This window comes from Echinops telfairi, unplaced genomic scaffold, assembly GCF_000313985.2.
Source record: "Echinops telfairi isolate 266 unplaced genomic scaffold, ASM31398v2 ScPeMD7_6;HRSCAF=24_1, whole genome shotgun sequence".
NCBI classification, from domain to species: domain Eukaryota; kingdom Metazoa; phylum Chordata; class Mammalia; order Afrosoricida; family Tenrecidae; genus Echinops; species Echinops telfairi.
The window spans coordinates 17,332,335-17,353,095 of NW_022103903.1; the positions used below are offsets into that span (position 1 = coordinate 17,332,335).

General features: G+C 39.1%; 1 non-coding gene and 1 pseudogene across 1 annotated transcript; both read left to right on the top strand.

Annotated features, from left to right (window-relative positions):
* The first annotated feature begins 3,486 nt into the window (after positions 1-3,486).
* LOC101654730 lies at positions 3,487-5,049 on the top strand (annotated as a pseudogene).
* Positions 5,050-15,779: 10,730 nt separating this feature from the next.
* Positions 15,780-15,909, top strand: LOC115868123. The gene has a single exon (XR_004045431.1). It is a non-coding gene; the product is annotated as a small Cajal body-specific RNA 24 (non-coding RNA).
* The last annotated feature ends 4,852 nt before the right edge of the window (positions 15,910-20,761 follow it).

Here is a 20,761-nt window from a genome sequence, read left to right on the forward strand (position 1 = left end):
AGTGACACGTTAGGACAGGACAGAACTGCCCTTTGGGGCTTTAAAGACTTTAAATCTCTTTGGGTTCAAGCCGCTCAAGTTATGTTTAACAGCACAGAGTGTAGTCCATGACGCCGCCAGCACTCCATAACTTGACTTGCAAAGGGCTATATCATGTCAAATCAAAGCCTTGGGCTAATTAGGCATGGCAGACACAATGTATTGGTTGAAGAAAAATGGGGTTGGTGGGAGACAAAGACAGCAGTAGGAGAGAATAGATTCTCTTCCCCCCACCCCCCGCCAACCCCACTGCTTTTGAATCAAATTTTTTTTGAAAATTGCAAACTATATTTTATTTTTTTAATCATTTTATTGGGGCTCATACAATTCATCACAATACATAGATCAATTGTGTAAAGCACACTTATACATTTGCTGCCTTCATCATTTTCAAAATTTGCTTTCCTCTTGGGTTCCTGGAATTAGCTGATTTTCCTTTTTTCCCCTCCCCCTCCCTCCCCACTCCCCCCTCCCTCATGAACCCTATATCATTTATGAACAACTATTATATCTTATCTTACACTGCCCAGCGTCTCCCTTCACCCACCCTTCTGTTGCCCATCCCCCAGAGAGGAGGTTATATGTAGATCCTTGTGATCAATTCCCCCTTACTTACGCCCCCTTCCCTCCACATAAATGCGGAAGACAAATGTGTGCATAAGTAGGTGTGGTGAAGAAGGCTGATGGTGCCCGGCTATCGAGACCTATAGCGTCTGGGGACTTAAAGGCTTGAAAGTAAACAAGTGGCCATCTAACCCAGAAGCAACAAAGCCCACATGGAAGCAGCACACCAACATGTGTGATCATGAAGGGCCGAAGGGATCAGGCTTCAAACACCAAGGGCTGGGCGGGTGGGGGGGGGGGGCAGGGATCATATCATCATGAATAAGGGTGGCGCATGATGGGGACCCAATGCCCATCTGTAGACAACTGGACATACCTTGCAGAGGGGTAGTGGGGAGGAGATGATTCACTTAGGGTTCAGTATAGCAATAATGAAACCCAAAACCTTCCTCTAGTTCTTAAACGCTTTCTTCCCCAACTACCATGACCCCAATTCTACCTTGCAAACTGGCGGTACAGATGGGAACTGGAAAAGCGGGGAATCTAGGACAGATGAACCCCCCAGGACCAGAGGTAACAGTGGCTTTTGAATCAATTTTGACTTACATTAACTCTATAAGGAAGGAGGGGAAATGTTATTAATATTTATTAGCCTCCATGTTACTAGTTTTCAACCCAGTTTTTAGAACATGTGCAAATAATGCTACTGTGTAATTTAAAATGCACTATAAGCAATAGGAGCATTGGTGATGCAACTAGTTAAGCACTGCATTGCTAACTTCAAAATTGGCTCTTCTAGCTGCCCACCAGCTGCTCTTCTGGAGGGTGAAAGAGCGGCTGACTACTCTGGTCTGCTTTGAATCTGGTCTCAAAAAGTCATTGGGGCAGTTTTATTCTGTCCTATAGAGTAGGGATGGGTCACAATCAACCAAATGAAATATCAAATGTTTCTGTTTTGTTATGCTGTGCTTTGCTTAAGGAGCCCAGGTAACAGTGATTAATTGCTGGTCCATGGGCAAAACAAGGAAGCAGTAATCTATAGTACAAATAAAAAGCTTGGAAAACTTATAAGGCAGTTCTACTCTGCCTTGTGGGGTTACTGTGTGTCAGAATCAACTAGATGGCCAGGAGTTTTGTGTTGATGTCACGGGGGCAGGGCTGGAATTTTGCTCATTTATTTGTTAAATCAAGTAACATATATCAAATGCTGAACTATACCTGTTACCAAGCCTAAACACATGCCTTAGATAAAACAGAATACCATTGTATCCATGAAGCAACCCCCTTCCTCCTGTCTGCCTCAGTTTCAGCATACATGGTAGAGGAATGATTGTTTCCAGTTTAGAGATCAGTGTTTCCTCCCTCCCACTATCATGATCCCAATTCTACCTTACAAATCTGGCTAGACCAGAGGATGTACACTGATACAGATAAGAACTGGAAACACTGGGAATGCAGGACAGATAAACCCCTCAGGACAACAATGAGAGTAGAGATATCAGGAGGGTAAGGAAAAGGTGCAGGAGAAAGGGGAACCACCCACAATGATTGTGTTAGTTTGGGTACATTAGAGAAACAATTCCACAGAAATTCATGTATAAGAGAATGTTTTATATTAAAGGTTAAGCGCACATCAAGAAAACATCAACCCAGTGCTGCCAAAGCCCACAAGTCCAACATTAACCCATATGTCTGATACCAATCCACAAAGTCCTCCTCCATCTCACAAAACAGATGCAATGGTGCCAACTGAAGGAGGAAAGCCGAGTCAGTGAACGTGTAAGCATCTCAGCATTGGCGGAGGTCTCCACACGGCTGCTTCAGGGCTGCATTGGTGTAGGTCCATGTGGCTTCCCCTCAGGGATGTCTTGCAGGAAGTGAGCCTTGTCAGTTGAAGCAGGGAACTGGCTAAGACACCTGCACCCTGGTCAAATCATCACAAAGCAAGGGACCCGAGAACTAGAAAGGTGAGGCTCACCAAGCCATTTATCTCTCTGCCCTTCAATTAACCCCACATGTGTTTATTGGCCAGGTTGGCACAATAAACTTTAACTACATCAATGATCTACATATAACCCCCTCCCAGGGGGGACAGAAAACAGAAAAGTGGTTGAAGGGAGATGTTGGACAGTGTAAGATATGACAAAATAATAATAATTTATAAATTATCAATGGTTCATAACGGAGGGGGGTAGGGAGGGAGGGGAAATTGAGGAGCTGATACCAAGGGCTCAAGTAGAAAGCAAATGTTTTGAGAATGATGATGGCAACAAATATATAAATGTGCTTGACACAATGGATGGATTGTGATAAGAGTTGTATGAGCCCCCAATAAAATGATTCCAACAAAGAGAATATACAGCAAAACAAGCATCAATTCCACCATTTTCCAAAATTACAAAAGAGTGAAAGAGATGGTTACATGTAGGATGCATCTAAAGCAATGGTGAAACAGGATCAGAGAGAGTCCAAGCCTTATGAGAGGATTATGGTAAGGAAGAGTGATACAGGGCCAGTGAGTTATTTAATGTGGTTCTTCTATACAAGGTCTCTCACTTCCACTATATGCCCTTTCTCTGCATGGGTCTGGTAAAAAGGTAGTGGTGAAATACTGATAGGATTCACCTGTGAGTAATTAATTGCAAACAGGAGTCTCTGGTGTGCCATCCTGCTGTGTATAAAATGAGCCCTCTCAAAAGTAGGAGGTGGGATCCCCTTATCAGCAAGAGCCAGGAGTGAGGCACATCTTCTGGACCTGAGATCCCTACAGAGTGAAGCCCCTGGAACCAGACAAAAGCTATACCATCAGAGGAGCAGCAACAAAACCAGGAGTCAGAGAATGGAACAGAGTAATGAATTCCCCAACCCACTGAGCATGTCAAGATGCAAGCTTTGGTGCGGGAGGTGGGATTGAGGAGTGCAGTGACCCCGGACACTTATTTGGGGAAGCTGGATTTGCCGACCACCACTGTGGAGCTGAGTGTCTTCAGGCTGAGGCTTACTGGAGTGAGATGCCCTGGGCACTGCAGTCAGGGCGCTGAGTTTGCTGACTCATGTGTTTGAGCTTACAGGTAAGGATTACAGTGGAGTGATGTGCCTCTCTGGGCATTTATTGGCAGACCTGATACTTTGTAACATGTAGTGGTAAATAACTAACTTGAACATTGCTCACTGGCATTACAACTTATTAACTTCCTTTAAAAAGTTCTGGACCTAAAGCCCAATAGCAAAGTCGTGTCTGTGGAAATGGTCAAATACCATCATTGTTGAGATGAGCCTCAGCATGCCATGTATGACAATGTGAAGAAACTATTCCCAGGTTTTGAGATAGAGACCATCAAGAACAACATCCGGATCCTCTTTAACAATGCTGTTAAGAAACGTTTCATGATGGACAGAAGGATAGGATGCCTTGTATCAGTGGGTTTGGATTCCAGCCTAGTTGCTGCCAGCCTGATGAAGCAGCTTAAAGAGGCCCATGTTCAGTATCCCTTCCAGACGTTTGTCATTGGTATGGAAGACAGTCCTGATTTACAGGCTGCTAGAAAACTAGCAAATCACATTGGAAGTGAGCACCATGAGGTCCTCTTTAATTCTGAGGAAGGAATTCAGGCCCTGGATGAAGTCATGTTTTCCTTGGAAACTTATGGCATTACAACACTCTGTGCTTTCGTAGGTATGTATTTAATTTCCAAATACACGGGGAAGAACACAAATAGTGTGGCGATCTTCTCTAGAGAAGGTTCAGATGAACTTACATAAGGTTACATATATTTTCACAAGGCTCCATCTGCTGAGAAAACTGAGGAAGAGAGTGAGAGGCTCCTAAGAGAACTCTACTTATTTGATGTTCTCCGTGCATATAGAACTACTGCTGTCCATGGCCTTGAATTGAGAGTCCCGTTCCTGGATCACCGACTCACTTCCTGCTACTTGTCTCTCCCACCAGAAATGAGGATTCCAAAGCATGTGATAGAGAAACATCTCCTGTGAGAGGCCTTTGAGGACATTAACCTGTTACCTAAAGAGATTCTTTGGTGACCGAAAGAAGCTTTCAGCGACGGGACAACCTCAGAGAAGAATGCTTGGTTAAAGATTTTATAGGACTTTGTTGAACATCAGGTTGATGATGCAATAGTGGCAACTGCCTCGGAGAAGTTTCCCTTCCATACTCCAAAAATTAAAGAAGCTGACTACTACCGTCAGATCTTTGAATGCCACTACCCTGGTCGGGTTGACTGGCTGACCCTTTACTGGATGCCTAAGTGGATCAATGCCACTGACCCTTCAACCAGTACGCTCACCCATTACAAGTCAGCTGCCAAAGCTTCAGTGCTCTCTAAGCAGAATAGTCAATGGGAATGCTGCTTGTTTGGAGTTGTATGGTACCACAGCTGGGTCCTGGGAACAAGGAGCCAACTACCCAAGTTTACTTGTGTTAAATAAAACAAAAGTCTTAAATCTGAAACATTAAAAAAAACACACACTTTAACCACAAATTGTCTGTGGAGTCATTTTAGTGAATATTAAAGAAGATGGAGAACATTCATTCAGATGCTGTAAGTAGAAAGCCTAGTGGTTTTCTAGAATTCTAACGTTACATAAAGGTGTTTCTAAGCAACTTTCCTGGGAGAGAGGTGGCAGTTTCTACTCCCATAAAGACTTACTCACGGCGGCAGTTCTCCCTTGTCCTACAGAGTTGCTGTATATCAGAAGGGACGTGATGGCAGGGAGCTGAGCAACCTCCACATAAACAAAGTGCCCCTCTAAAGAAGCTAAACATCTGTGGACTTGCATTAAAGCAAGCATATCAAGGATGATTTAAATGTTTACAAAGCTTTAATGCCTTAGTTTCATTTTTACCCATCGTTTCAATAGGAGTGGACTCGGGTTTCATCATTAGTAATATGTACTATATACAAAATTGCAGAGGTCGTTTGAAGTTAACATTCCCATGTAATTAACAATGCTAAACAAACATTGGATTTATAAAGATACTGTTAATAAAAAGAAAGCTTAATGAAAATTAGTAAAAAGAAGCATTTCACTGATTCGGAATTTATTTATGACGGAATTTATAACAGAAGATAACTCTGTCACATATCAGAGGCTGCCTGTATTCCTTTAAATGTATCAAAATGAGAGGGTATTCCCAGTTATTTAAATGTGACTACTAATTCTAATGAAAATATAGATTTCACATTATTTGTGCAGGTTTTTTACTCTATAGCACCAGCAGCTTTCCCATCATCTGTTCTGTACTGTTCAGGTAGATGTTGCTGTGAGTAAATCACAAAATCACATAAAAGCATTCACACAACCAAAATTCTAACCCTTGACATCCAAATTCAGGAATCCAAGTAAGTAATTCTTTAATAACCCAGCTGTGGCTTATCTAGGTTCTAGTCGTTCGAGTTCATGGTTATATCTCAGCTCGCTTCTTATCTTGATTTGTGTCGAGTTTCTTTAAAAATGTATGTTACTGTTAAACTTATCATTTGTCTATTAATATTTTTCTCATGAAAGATATCAGAGAACCAATTATTTAGCATATATTGAGGCAAATTGAAAATAATTCTTGTCAAACACACACAAACTATGAGAATATACTAAAATAGCACTAATTCAGAGAACCTTAAGGCAATAAAGTACTTGAAGAATTATACGTCTGCCAGTTTGTCACTGTGGTGGCTAGTGTGTTGTGATGCTGGAAGTGATGCTACTGGTGTTTCAAATGCCAGCAGGGTTTCTCAAAGTGAAGAAGTTTCAGCACAGTTCCCAGACTAAGAGCACATGATGAAGAATGACTCGGCTCCCCAGTTCAGAGGAAGGGGCCACGGAAAAGTTAATGCATTACTTCAAACATTGTCAGATACTGGAGACCTGCTGAATGGAAGCAGACCATTGTCAGAGATAGTGCCTAAGGATGAGCCTGCCTGGTCAGAGGGCACTAAAAATGAGGAGGGGCTTATTTTTCAGAATTGACCATGCTGATATGAGTAGGGTAAAGCCTTCAAGATCTTTACTGGCTGAGAGGCATGACTCAAGGTCATGGGAAACAGCTGCAAAAAATCTGCTAGTGACCAGAACTTGTAATGTTTAAAATATGAATTTAGGAAAATTGGAAGTGATCAAAAATAAAATGGAACACACAAAGATCGATATCCTAGGCATTAGTGGGCTGAAATGGGCTGGTACTGGCCATTTTGAATCAGAAAATCATATCAATTCCTATAGTGGGAATAACACAATCAAGAGGAATTAAATGGCATTCATTGTCAAAAGGAAATTGTAAAATCAATCATGAAGTACAATGCTCTCGGTAATAAAATTATATCCATCTGCCTTCAAGGAAAGCTAATCAATACAATTATTATTCAAAGGTATGCACCAACTACAAAAGGTAGTGATGAAGACATTAATCAAGCATGAAATCAGGGTGTATTGATAATTATTGACCATTTGAATGAAAAATTGGAAACAAAGGTGAAGGAATGGTAGTTGGAAAATATGGACTTGGTGCTACAAGTGAAAGTGGACATCACATGATGTGACATGTTCATAGCAAACATCTTTTCAACAAAGATTTGGGATAAAGTTGAAGGAAATTAAAACAACTCATTGAGAGCGAAACTAGCACCTTGAGTTTATTCAACCTGAATTTCTAAAATATCTCAAGAGCAGATTTGCTGCAATGAATACTAATGACAGAGGGCCTGATGAGCTGGACTCCAAAAAGGATATGGAACAAGGGCTATTATTGCGGATGTCGGATGCATCTTGGCTCAAAGCAGAGAATACTAGAAAGATGTTTACTTGTGTTTCATTGACTATGCAAAGGCATTCAACTATATGGACCATAACACAATATGGATCACCTTGAGAAAAATGGGAATTCCAGAACACTTCATTGTGCTCATGGATCAAGAGGCAATTGTGCAAACAGAACAAGGGAATGCTGTGTGTTTTTAAATCACAAAAGGTGTGTGTCGAGTTGTATTATCTCACCATACCTGTTCAATCTGTATGATGAGCAAATCATCAGAGAAGCTGGATTTATATGAAGAAGAGTATGGTATCAGGATTGGAGAAAGGCTTGTTACAGCCTGTGACATGCAGATAACACAAGCTTGCTTGCTGAAAGTGAGGATGAGTTGGTGCATTTACTAATGAAAATCAAGGATTGCAGTACAGATTTTGAGTCAATGTAAGGATGATCAAAATTCTCACCATTGGACCAACAGGTGGACTAAACAAAGCAAATGATGGTAGCTGTCTTTAAGCCATCTTTGGTTCATGCCCGCCCCAAGTGTGTCAGAGTAGAAAAGTGCTTCATAGGATTTTCCATAGCTTTTTAGTTTTGTTTTTCAGAAATCACTGGGACTTTCTTCTGAGATGCCTCTGATTGAACTGAATTTCTAACCTTTTGGTTAGTAGCCAAATATTCAACTGTTTATGCTACGCATGAACTCACTAGTTAGAGCTCGATTCAGAGAAATAATAGTACCTTCTTACAGTGATTTAGTGTTTACCAAAGATTAGTATGGCCTACAGAACCTCAGCTTACATACAATCATTTCAAAGGACCAGAGCATTTTAACTTTTCCTCTCAGATATAAGAATTTTTAACACAACATTGTTGTTTCTTTATGTATTTGTTATGATTTTTGAGACCTGGTGGTACTGTGGATTAGGTCTTGGCCTGCTAACTACAACATTAGTTCCTAGGAACCTCTCCGTGGGAGATAGATGAGGCCGACAGCTCCCCAACAGATCAGCAGTTGGGAAACTCCATCTCAGGTCTTTATGAATGGGAACCCACTCCATTACAGTAGGTTAGTTTATATAGCTTTGCTATGATTTAGATTAAGACTTACTTAAATTTGTTTGGTCTTATATAAATTATAAGCTTAATAAATCGCAGTTATTTAATGAAAGACATGAGAGCATGGTATATTATTTTAAGGAGGTATTGTGATAGTAACACATTTGCATTTTTAGCAAGTTAGCCTTTATAGCAATATGGAATTTGGATAAGAAAGAGCAAGAAAACTGATAGGATAGTCAGTTAGAAAAATTTACAGTATCTAGGTAAAACAGATAAATATATAGAATACTGAGAAAATATTAAAAGGCAAATTCAAGAAGGAACTGGGAATTTAGAGTTGTGTAGGTATGACACTAAACACCATGTGAAAGAAACATACTGTATATATCTCTCTTTATCAAATTTATCAGCCTTACATTTTAAGCCAGTAAGTTTCCCTATAAATAGCACCCACAAATATAGCACTCATATTGCAGTTAAGAAAAGACTGTAAGTGGTTGCATAGTTAGTAAGATATATATGTGATAGCTGCAAGGAAATGTGGATATATAGCAGATACAATATTGAAATATTCTGTGGACAAAATATTGAGAGATATACAAAGCATAAAAAGATATGGAAGGAATAAACAGAATCACTGTACCAAAATAACTAGTCACCATTTCAAAGGGTAAGAACTCTGAGTGCTGAAGGAAAATGTCCGAGCTGCTTAAAGTCTTTAATGAAAAACAAGAATGCAGGAATGGACATGATACTCGTGGAAATGCTTCAACAAGCTGGCAAAGCACTGGCAGCACTCAGTATGTTATGCTAAAAAATTTGGAAGATAACACCATGGCCAACTGATGGGGAAACATCTGTATGTGCACACATTCCAAAGAAAGGTGACCTAACAGTATGCAGAAATTATCAAACAGTATAATTAATATCAAGTGTAAGTGAAATTTTGCTGAAGATAATTTAACACTATTTGCAGCAGTACATTTATTGGGAGTTGCCAGAAATATAAGGTGAATTTAGAAAGAGAAAAGGAATGAGGAATATCATTGCTGATGTCAAATAGATATTCACTGAAAGCAGAGAATACATGAAATATGTTAACTTGTGTTTTATTGACTATGCAAATACATTTTACTATGTGGATTGTAACAAACTATGTGTAATATTGAGAAAAATAAGAAAGCCAGAAAATGTCATCATACTCATATGGAATCAGTGCATGGACCAAGAGGCAGTCATTTGAACTAAATAAGGCAATACTGTGTGGTTTAAAATTAGGATTGTACTATTTCACTGTTTATTCAATCTGTATCCTGAGCACATTATGAGAGAAGTTAGACAATATAAATAAAAATGCTGTATCTGGAATAAAGGAAGTCTTATGAACAAACTGTGAAGCTCAGGTATACAACCTTACTTGCTGAAAGCAAGTTATAGCTGAAGCACTTGCTGATGAAGGTCAAGGACTGCAGCCTCTATTATATATTGCAACTCACTGTAAAGAAAACAATAATCTTCACTACTAGGCAGTAGATAACTTCATGATAAATGGATAAAAGATTGAAGTTGTCAAAAATTTCATCTTGCTTGAATCCACAATCAATGGTTACGGACATAGCAGTCAACAAGTCAAATGACACATTGCATCAAGTAAATTTTCTGCACAAAACCTCTTTAATGTGTTGCAGAGCAAGAACGTCCCTTTGAAGACTGAGATACACTTGACTCTAGCCATGACATTTTCATTTGCCTCATATGTATGTGAAATTTAGACATTTAATAAGGAAGATCTAAGACGAAATCGGTGCATTTGGATTATGGTGCTAGCAAAGAATATTGAAATTATGGACTGTCAGATGAACAAACTAATCTATTATGTTAGGCTGGGTTGACAAGAGAAACAAATCCAGTAACACTCATACATATGTAAGAAAGAGCTTTATATCAAGAAGTAATTGTATATCAAGAAAACATATCAGCTCAATCCAATTCAAGTCCATAAGTCTGGCACTAGTCCACAAATTCCTCTTCAGACTCACACAGTCACATGCAATGATGAAGAAGGCAGGAATATCCAAAGGCCAGTGGGTTCAAAGTCACATGGATACAACGATCAATGTCGGCGGAAACATTGCAGGGCTGAAGCAGCAATCAGGATGGCCAGCAAACAGGAAAGTCAAATAAGAGAGAGAGAGAGAGAGAGACCTGCCTCCAGAGAGCTATATATCTCAGTCATATCTCCAAGGGAGGTCTCCAGGCTATGACGTGGCTAGCAGGCTAATCACCAATATCTTCTAACAGGTGCCATCTTGAGAAAAGAACACAACAAAACCTAATGATTGCATCCATTTGGGGAAAGGATAGCCAGAATGCTACTTAGAAGATAGGATGGAAAGACTGCCTCTCATGTACTTTGGACAAGTTACCAGCCCTAGGACATCTTGCTTGGTAAAGTAGAGAGGCAGTGAAAAAGAGGAAAGCCCTCAAGGTGATAGACTGATAGTGGCAGCAACAATGAGCTCAAGCGTAGTAACAATTGTGAGGATGCTGTAGGACCAGGCAGTGTTTCAGTCTGTTGCGCATTGAGTCACGATGAGTCAGAACCCATTTGACTGCACCTGGCAATAGCATGCACTATGATTGCCAAGCTCTGCACCATTTAGGTGACCTAAATGCACATGATGTTATGAGCCAAGGATTCTACCAAGCTGACTTGACAATATTCAGCTTTTTCTTTAAGGTTTTCTAGTAATCTGGGAGCTTCTTTTGTCCACTCTATGTAAAATACAGCCAGAAAATATTGGAAGAGTAACACAACCACATTAGTTGCAGCCTTCAATCAATAATGGCAAGTCAAGAAAGATGTACATGTCATTTAAAGAAATGATAGTAGCACAGTGGTTAAAAACACAGCTGTTAACCACACGGTTGGACAGCCGTGGAAGGAGAAATAAATACAGGCTAGGAAACCAAAGGGAGCAGTTCTGTGCTGTCACTTGGCATTGCTATGGATCAGAATTGAGAAGATGACTCCTGAAAACAACAGCATCTCAGATGAATGGATTAATAAATGGTGGTGCATACACCCAGTGGACCACCGCATCATTATAAATAGTAATGACTCTGTAAAACTTAATAGGGATGAATCTGGAGGATATTATGCTGAGTGTAAACCATCAAACACAAAAGAACAAATGTTATATGGTCTGACCGTTTTAACAGTCAATAATAGATAAGCACACACAGAGAAAGGTTCTTGTATAGTTGCCAACGGTAGGAGACAGAGTGAGAATGTTCCCTTTTAGACAATAACCAAAGTCAAACCAAATAAAACCATACCCACTGCCATTAATTCTGGCGCATCACAACTCCAAATATAGTTTCTAGGGCTATAAACCTAGAATCACTGCAGTAATTATGGAAGGCTCTCTCAAAGACAACATTGATTGGAGTATATTCTACACAAAAAAATAGTATGTAACTAGGGGCAGTCTAGGTGCACAAGAAAAACAAATTTCTTAATAAGAAACTTTCCATAATGAAAAACAGGATTCTAGAATTATTGTGACAATTCCAGTTTTAGTCATAAATGCTGAAGAGACCTGACTGAATTTTTAATTTTGTGTTGTGAGTCAACAGTGAATGCTTTCTCTCTGTCTTTGTGATTCCATAATGATAATACTTAAAACACTGTGCCAAAATAAAATTGTTGAATTACAAAATGTGTGCAAATAACCTATTTTATTTACATTCAAAATTTAATTACATTTTCATAAACTAATAATTAGAAAAATTATCTAATCTGACCAAATTTAGAGAAACAAAATAGATATCAAATGAAATACTTGGTTTAAAGCTCCATGTTATTATGGATTTTGAAGGTTAAATAAAAATTTAAATCATGATAGTTTAATTTTATTCCAAAAATAAAAACAAAAGATTTCAGTGTCAAAAATAAGCCTTTTTTGTGTCTACATTAAATATCCAATGTAAGGGATTTGGGAAGTGATAGGGAAAAAACCTCCAACTAGTTTCTCATAAAACCAGGTAGACTAGGATTCTCAAAATGGATGTCATCTGCTCATCTTAAAAAGAGAATATGTTGAATCATTTCATATTCTATAATTCACTCTAAAAATAACATGCATTACACATACCTTCTTCAGAAACTAGACCTAGATTTCTACTATGTTCCAATTAAGCTTGGAATTTTAATATTCCATATGCTTAGAAAGAAAAAAAAAGCCTAGAGAGTTGAAGCAAACTTTGTGCATTCCCATTTGTTTGTTGGTTTATCCTACTACAATGGCTTGCATGTTGCTCTGATGAAGGAACCTACTAAACCAGGTTTCAAATACCAGCAGCATCACCCATAGTGAACACGTGTCAGTGAGGCTTTTCATCTAACACTGGGAAGAGGGAAGAAGGAAAAACTGGGCTGCTATTGAAATATGTGCCACTGAAACCCTCACCAATAGCACAAGGGTTGCCTGGTGCAGTATCAGAAAATGAAGGGAGGGAAAAAGGGCTACCCCTGCAAAATAGATCAACCTTAATAATATGAAGGGAATGAAGCTTTTGAGATTAACTTCATTTGCTGATGGGGCATGACTCAAAATGAAAAATAGTAACAGCAAACACTCATTAGAACTTTGAATGTGCAATTAAAAAAAAATCCTTTTATTGGGGGCTCTTACAACTCTTATCAAAATCCATCCATTGTGTCAAGCACATTTATACATATGTTGCCATCATCATTTTCAAAACATTTTCTATTTGAGCCCTTGGTATCAGCTCCTAATTCCCCCCTCCTCCCTCCCTTCTGAACCATTGATAATTTTTAAAAATAATTTTATTGGGGGCTCATACAACTCTTATCCCAATCCATACATACATCCATTGTGTCAAGCACATTTGTACATTTGTTGCCATCATCATTCTCAAAATATTTGCTTTCTCCTTGGTGTGAGTTCCTCATTTAAAAAAAATCATTTTATTAGGGGCTAATACAACTGTTATCACAATCCATACATACAACAATTTTGTAAAGCACATTTGTACATTCATTGTCCAAATGTGAAATTTTTGATGACTCAATCTTGGGGACTTTCAATTTATAAATCTAGGAAAATTGAAAATCATCACAAGTTATAAGCATTGAATAAATATTTCTAGTCTTGGCATTGGTATATGGAAAAAGGATAATATTGAAAATTTTGAAGTCAATAATCATGTGATTTTGTACAGCGAGAATGGCAAGTTTGAGAGGCACCACAGTCATCATCAAAATGAACATTTCACGATCAATTTTGAAGCACAACACTATATCTGTTATAGAATAATGTTTATATGTCTAATAGAAAGCATAGAAAGGACAAATTTATGTACCAATCATTAAAGCCAGCGATGAGCAAATTAAAGTAGTATGGGAACATCATTAGTATTAAATTGATCAAACATGCAATCAAGGTACAATGCTAATTACTGATGATTCAAATGCAAAATTTCGAAACAAAAAGGAATGATTAGTAATTGGATTTATGGCCTTAATAATAGAAACTAAGCTGAAGATCTTAAAATATTATTTTGTAAGACTAATGTCTTCTATATTGCAAATACTTTTTCCATCTACATAAACAAAGATTATGTATGTGGAACTAATCAAGTGAATTACACAGGAGCCTACCCAAATAGAGTAGGTACATCTATGAGAATATATGATCGTTAAGTTGAATATGATTAATCAAAACAAGGCCAAGGGCCTACTCTGGAACAATCAATCATGTACATGTGATTTCAGGTCAAAGCCAAAGTAAAATTAAGCAAGTACATCAAAGCTGAATACAAACTTGAGTATATCATACCTAAATTAGGAAATTATAACAAGCACAAATTTCATGCAATCAACATGAATGAACAAAGAGCAGATGATTTGTGGGATACAATGATGAATATCATACATGCAGAGAGCAGAGCCATTTGAAAGACAAGAAAGAGAAGAAAAGGGAAGTTAGATATCAGAAAACGTTGTGAAATTGGTTCTTGAATATAGAGTATCTAAAGTGAATGGAAGGACTCTAAAAGTAAAAAAAAATATTAGTCAAAATTCAACCATTTCAAATAGAGCATATGATCAAAACCCAACAGTATTGAAAGAACTCAGCTGCACGGAAGATAGTAGTAATAAACAAGATGCCAGGAATTGATGGAATAGCAATTGAAATGTTATAAAAATCTGATACAACACTGAAAGTTCTCATTTGCTCTAGCCAGCAAAATGTGGAAATCGTCAAATAATCTCATTAATAGATGTGATTACTACCTTAGGATGTCACCCCGACAGCCCTTCCAAACCTGTCAATGGAGTCGCAGATTAATGATAGCTCCTTGGGTGTGGCTTTTTTTATGAGAGAGAAAGACTTCACAGAGATGAATCGTCTTTGGTACTTAACCTTCTGGCAGAACTAGACCCTTGCATCTGGTTCCTTGAGCTCCTGTTGCCTCAGCAGGTGACAACAGACTACCAGAGGTGAAATCATTCATCCAACTCTGGATTTTATATTACCTCCATCCACCGGCCCATTCCCCTCACCCTGCTTCCTGCTCATCAGTTTCCAGGAGAAGCCTTCTGTGAACCAGTTTAGACTAACTATTTCTAAAACTGCATGATATTTATTGATATAAATCTCTTTTTATATACAACAAGCACAAACATCACCAATTTTGCTTCTTTAGATAACCCAGCTTAACACAATGCCATATGCAAGTACATTTTTTCTGAAGATAACTCTAAAACTATTTTAGCTAAATTCTCACAGGAAGCTGCCAAAAATTCAAGCCAGATTCAGAAGAGGCCATGGCAGGAAGAATATCATTGTTGACATTACACAGATCTGAACTGAAAGCAGGGAGTACAGAGAGATTTTTACTTGTGTTTTATTGACTTATTGATTATAAAAATCCATATGAATGAGTGGACAATAACAGACTAACTATAGACATAATTGTAAAGAAAGGAATTTTAGGCCTTTAATTGTGGTCATGTGCAACACATACATAAACAGAGAGGCAGTCATTTGATCAAATAAGGGGATGTTGCATTACTTAAAATCATGAAACATGTTTGGAAGGGCTAGGTCCTGTTACCAAATTTATTCAATATGTATGCTGAACCCTATGAAGAATGTCACATCAGAATGGGAGGAAGGCTCATTAACAAGATACAATATGCAGATTAGACAATGTTGCTTGCTGAAAGGAAAGAGGACTTGAAGCATTTACTGCTGAGGATCAAAGACTACAGTCTTATGTGAGGATTACAATTCAATGTAAACAAAACAAAACTCAGTGGACAATTATTCTAATTCAGTGTCTTTTCAAGGTGAAGATAACTCTTTATAAATGTCCAATAGAAATATAGTAGCTTTCTGTTCATCCTTTGCAAGTAAAAAGGGTGGATCATTCCACTACTGACACTTATGAGGAAAAAAAACACAGCAAAAATGGAAACAAACAAAAAAGAAAACAAAACTCCTCATGATGGAACAATACCATGATAAACAGAGTAGAAGACTGAAATTGTCAAGAATTTCATCCAAGTTCATAGAAGCAGCAGTTAAGGAATCAAAGTAGATCTTGCATTTGATAAATCTGTTTACAAGACCTCTTTAAAGTTTTAAAGAACAAAGATGTCATTTGGAGGGAAAAGGTGCTCCTGACCTGAGACATCGTATCATTTCAATAGTCTCATATACATACAACAGCTGGACAAAGAATATATAAGATGCTAGGAGAATTGATATTCCTTAATTATTTGCTGACACAATATATTGAAGGTGCTCTGGACTGATAGTAGAGCAAACAATTCTGTACTGAAATAAGTACATCCACAATGCTCCTAAGAAGCCACGATGGGGAGACTTCATCTCACACACTGTGGACATGTTATTAAAAAAGACCAGTTTTTGAAAAGGACATGGTTGGTAAAGGGTCACACAAAGGAGTTGCACCATTACTGAGATGGGCTAACACAGTAGCTGCCAGAAGGTGAAGAACCAGGACGTATACATTCTGTTGTACACAGAGCAAAGAGTTCCTGTGAGTCAGAACCAACCTGAAGGAAATAGAACAGAAACTTTGTACACATGTTTCTGTGGGTGAGACTGATTAATGGTAAGGGCCATAATTCAATGACCTGATTTTAAGGTAGAATGCATAAATATTATAGCTTCTTTATGATATAAAATAATAGGAAACATGGTAATTCAATGGTTAAATGCACAACTGCTCATAGAAAGTTATCAGTTTAAACCCAGGAGAAAAGACTTGTTGATCTACTACTATAAAGACTAAGATTGGAACTCCAGAGCTCAGTACTGCAATGGGAACTGACTGATGCCTGGCCATGGATGCGATCTTGCCTTTGAAAATAATCCCACACTGCATCTGTGGAACACTCCCTCAAATGGGTACACCACCCCGCTACCTTGAGGAAGAGTTGGAACTCCTCCAGCCTCACGGACAGGTGATCAAGTATCAGTTATCTCCTTACTTACCACCCTACTCCTCTCTTTACTCACACTTCTATTTTTCCCACCGCAGTCAGTCTCAGCGAGTTCAGGTTTGTGTTGGGTTTTTTCTCTCTTTCTTCTTTTTTCTTTTTCCCTCTTTCTCCTCTTCTCTACCACTCTTTCCTATGATACTCCACTACTGGCTTCCAGATCACTACACTTCGCGTAGGGCAAATCAACCCAAATAGCAGGGGGGAACTCCAGCCTGCCCTCCGTGGGAGTGCTGTACACCACACAAGACAGCCATCTACACCATGCTGAACTGCTGAGGTAACCTCCATCAGACCTCTAAGGTGATATTATCAAATAGGGTAATTCTTCCAAGCACCACTGAGTCCCTACATTAAAATGGCACACTAACCTGCCATTGTGGGGCAGGGTCTAAACCCCTCTGGCTCCACATTCAAACAATCAGGGATCAGCTAACTCTTAAATCTTTATTTCTTCCTTCTCTCTCTCTTCCCACTTTACCATCACAGCCAATCTTAGTGAACACAGTTGAGTTTTTCCCCTTCTCTCTCTTCTTTTTCTTTCTTTCCTGTCTCTTTCTTTGTTCTCTTTGCTTCTCTCTCAGCTTGAATGATTCTCTCTTCTCCTTCTCTTTCCTTTCACATGCCACTGCTGGTTCCCAGACGCCAACCCTCTGCTGAGGGCAACTGCCCACCCAGTGGGCAGCCTGCACAGAGCACGAGGCAGGGCTACACACATCACAGGATCAGCTAGCACAGCACACACTCAGCTATCTCTTTATCTGTTTTTTAAATTCTCTCTCCCTCACTTTCTTTTTTTCTTCTTTTTCTTTTTCTATGTGTTATTCTTTCACTTTTTCTTCTTTTCTCCTCTTTCCCTAGTTCTCTATTTCCTACCACAACCACAGCAGATTCAGTTCTCCTTTTTTGTGGGTTTCTTTTCTTTATTTCTTTTTTTAATTATTATTTTTTTAAATTTTACTGTTTTCACTTTTGTTTACTCTGTGCATTTCAGTTGAGTGTGTGTGAGTGAGTGCTAGTTTGCTTGGCACTGTTGCTCCAGTCTTTGTCTTCTTCTTTCTCTCTTATTCCTCTCCTTTCACTCTTTCCTGTCACAAGTCACTAGTGGCCTACAGGACATTCCCCTCTGCCTAGGGAAACTCTGAAGGCCCAATTGGGGTAGCTCCCACCTGCATTTATTGGCTTTTCAAGCAGTTGGGAAAATCACACTGGTCCTCTTCCATACACCAAGCAGCAGGGCGTTCTCCCTTGCAAACAGTGGGGGGATCTCCAGCCTAAATCACAAGGCCCTACTAGTGACTGGGGGAAATTCCTGACCCCCACTTCTGGGGCTCCATGCTACTGTGGGAACAACCACCCAATCTCCAAAGTGAACTCTCTGTCTATGGTAATTCCCCTGCCAGCTACAGAGCTCTACACAAAGGAGGGCATACTCACACGCCCTCCCCAGCACTCCAGTTGTATAGGAAAACACCACAGGCCATTTGAGGTGCTCCAAGAACCGTGAAGCCTACTTAGAGATCGGCCAGGGAAGTGACGCCCTTGTGGGCCCACAAAAACCCAACCAGCCTCACATGAAAGGAATATCCAACACATATTCCAAATAATCGAATACTGGATGGCTAGTATAAGAGTGAAGCCACAGGAAGATATAGCGATAGCCTGACCCCTCAGTACAGCTACCAGCAGGTAGTCATAGAGGCACTCATAAGAATCCCCCAAGTGAGAGCCGAGGGCTCTTCGACTCAGGAAGATGACTCCAGACACCTCTAAAACAACATGTAAACAGCAACCAGTTCTAATAGCTTCAAATAAAAAGCAGGAGAAACAGAAGACAATGCCGGAAGAAGTCATGAACCTCACAATGGGCATAGAAGAAGCAGATATTTACCTGCCACAAAAAGAAATTTTCAGAATGCTGCTTGGAGTCATGAAGAGTATAAGGGAAGCAATGCAGAAAAAAGATGAAATGATAGAGGAGATAAAGGCAATGCACCAAAGGGAAATACAAGAGTTAAGGGTTGAAATAACAAAATCCAGTGACAAATTGACAGAGCTTGCCAACAGACTTGAGGAGGCAGAGAATCGCACCAGTGACCTAGAGGATAACCAAGCAGACCTCAGCAAACGGGAAAAGCAGTCAAATAAGACAATTAAAGAAGCTAAAGAAAACTTGTGAGCCATGTCTGATGCTATGAAAAGAAACAATATTAGAATAATTGGACCACTGGAACAAGACACAACAAAGAAGTCAACAGCAAAAATAGCGAGGGAATTCTTAGAGGAAAACTTCCCCAGTTTAATACATGAAAATCATGTTAACAGGCTGAAAGAACACCAGCCATACCGAATCCCAAGAAGTCACCAAGACACATAATTGTCAAATTATTCAACTATGAGGAAAAGGAGATCATAAAAGCATTAGGGAAAAGCAAACAGCAAAGCTACCCCAAAAAGAGTATGTTAAGACCTTTCAGCAGAAACACTGAAGAAGAGGAGAGAATGGAGTAACATATTCCAAAAATTGAAGGAAAACAATACAAACCAAGAATACTTTACCTAGCCAAAGTATCTATTAAGATAGATGAGGAAGTAAGAGCCTTCTCAGACAAGGACAACCTCAAAGAATACATAAAAAGAAACCCAGCCCTACAAAAGATCCTTGCCAATCCAGTATGGGCAGAAGATCAACACTCCCCGATGGCAAATAAGAGACCATCACAGAGAACAATTCCACCCATAGGGCAAAAAAGAGGAAACAGCCCCCAGGAGAGCATCAGCTCAATAGTGGACAGAAAGCAAACATAAACCACACACACAACACAAGCGGATAAGATAGGTAGAAAGAAAAATATCCAACACAAAAGGTACAAGATGACATCACAGAGTCCACAGATGGATATGCTAACACTGAATATCAATGGCCTGAACTCAGGCATTAAAAGGCAGAGGCTAACAGACTGGCTCATATAATATAACCTATCGATCTGCTGCCTCCAGTAACCTCATATCAAGCTTGCAGACAAAAACAGGTTGAGGATTACAGGCTGGAGAAAAATACACCAAGCAAATGGCAATGCAAAAACAGGAAGGGTAGAGATCTTAATATCTAGCCAAATTGACCTCAAGTAACAGGCCATAAGAAGAGACAAGGAGGGGCACTATATAATGCTCAAGGGAACAGTAGACTAAGACCCAGTGACCATAATAAACATATAAGCACTTAACGAGAGACGTGCAATATTTGTAAATTAAACATTCCAAAAGATGAAAAAAGAGGTCACAGGCTCAACAACGATAGCTGGTGACTTTAATACACCACTCTCTGAAAAAGACAGATCATTGGGAAAGAAACCCAACACGGAGGCTACAGATTTAATGGCACAATTGGACAACTTGACTTGTTAGATATTTTCGGAGGTTTCCACCCAAATGCAAATTAATTCACAATCTTTTCAAGCACGCATGGCACATGTTTGAAAATAGACCACATGCTGGGATACAAGCCGAATGTGAGTAAATTGAACCACATAGAGGTTATACAGACATCTCTCTCTGGTCACTGTGCCATAAGGATTGAAATTAACAGAAGAATGGTTAAGAAAACAATGGCAAATAATTGGAGGGTGAACAATTTTCTATTGCAAAAGGAGTGGGTATTGATCCAGATCAGAGATGAAATCCGCAAGTTTCTAGAAACCAATGAGAACGCATATCAAAACCTGTGGGATACAGCAAAGGAATTTATCAGAGGAAGGCTGATAGCAATA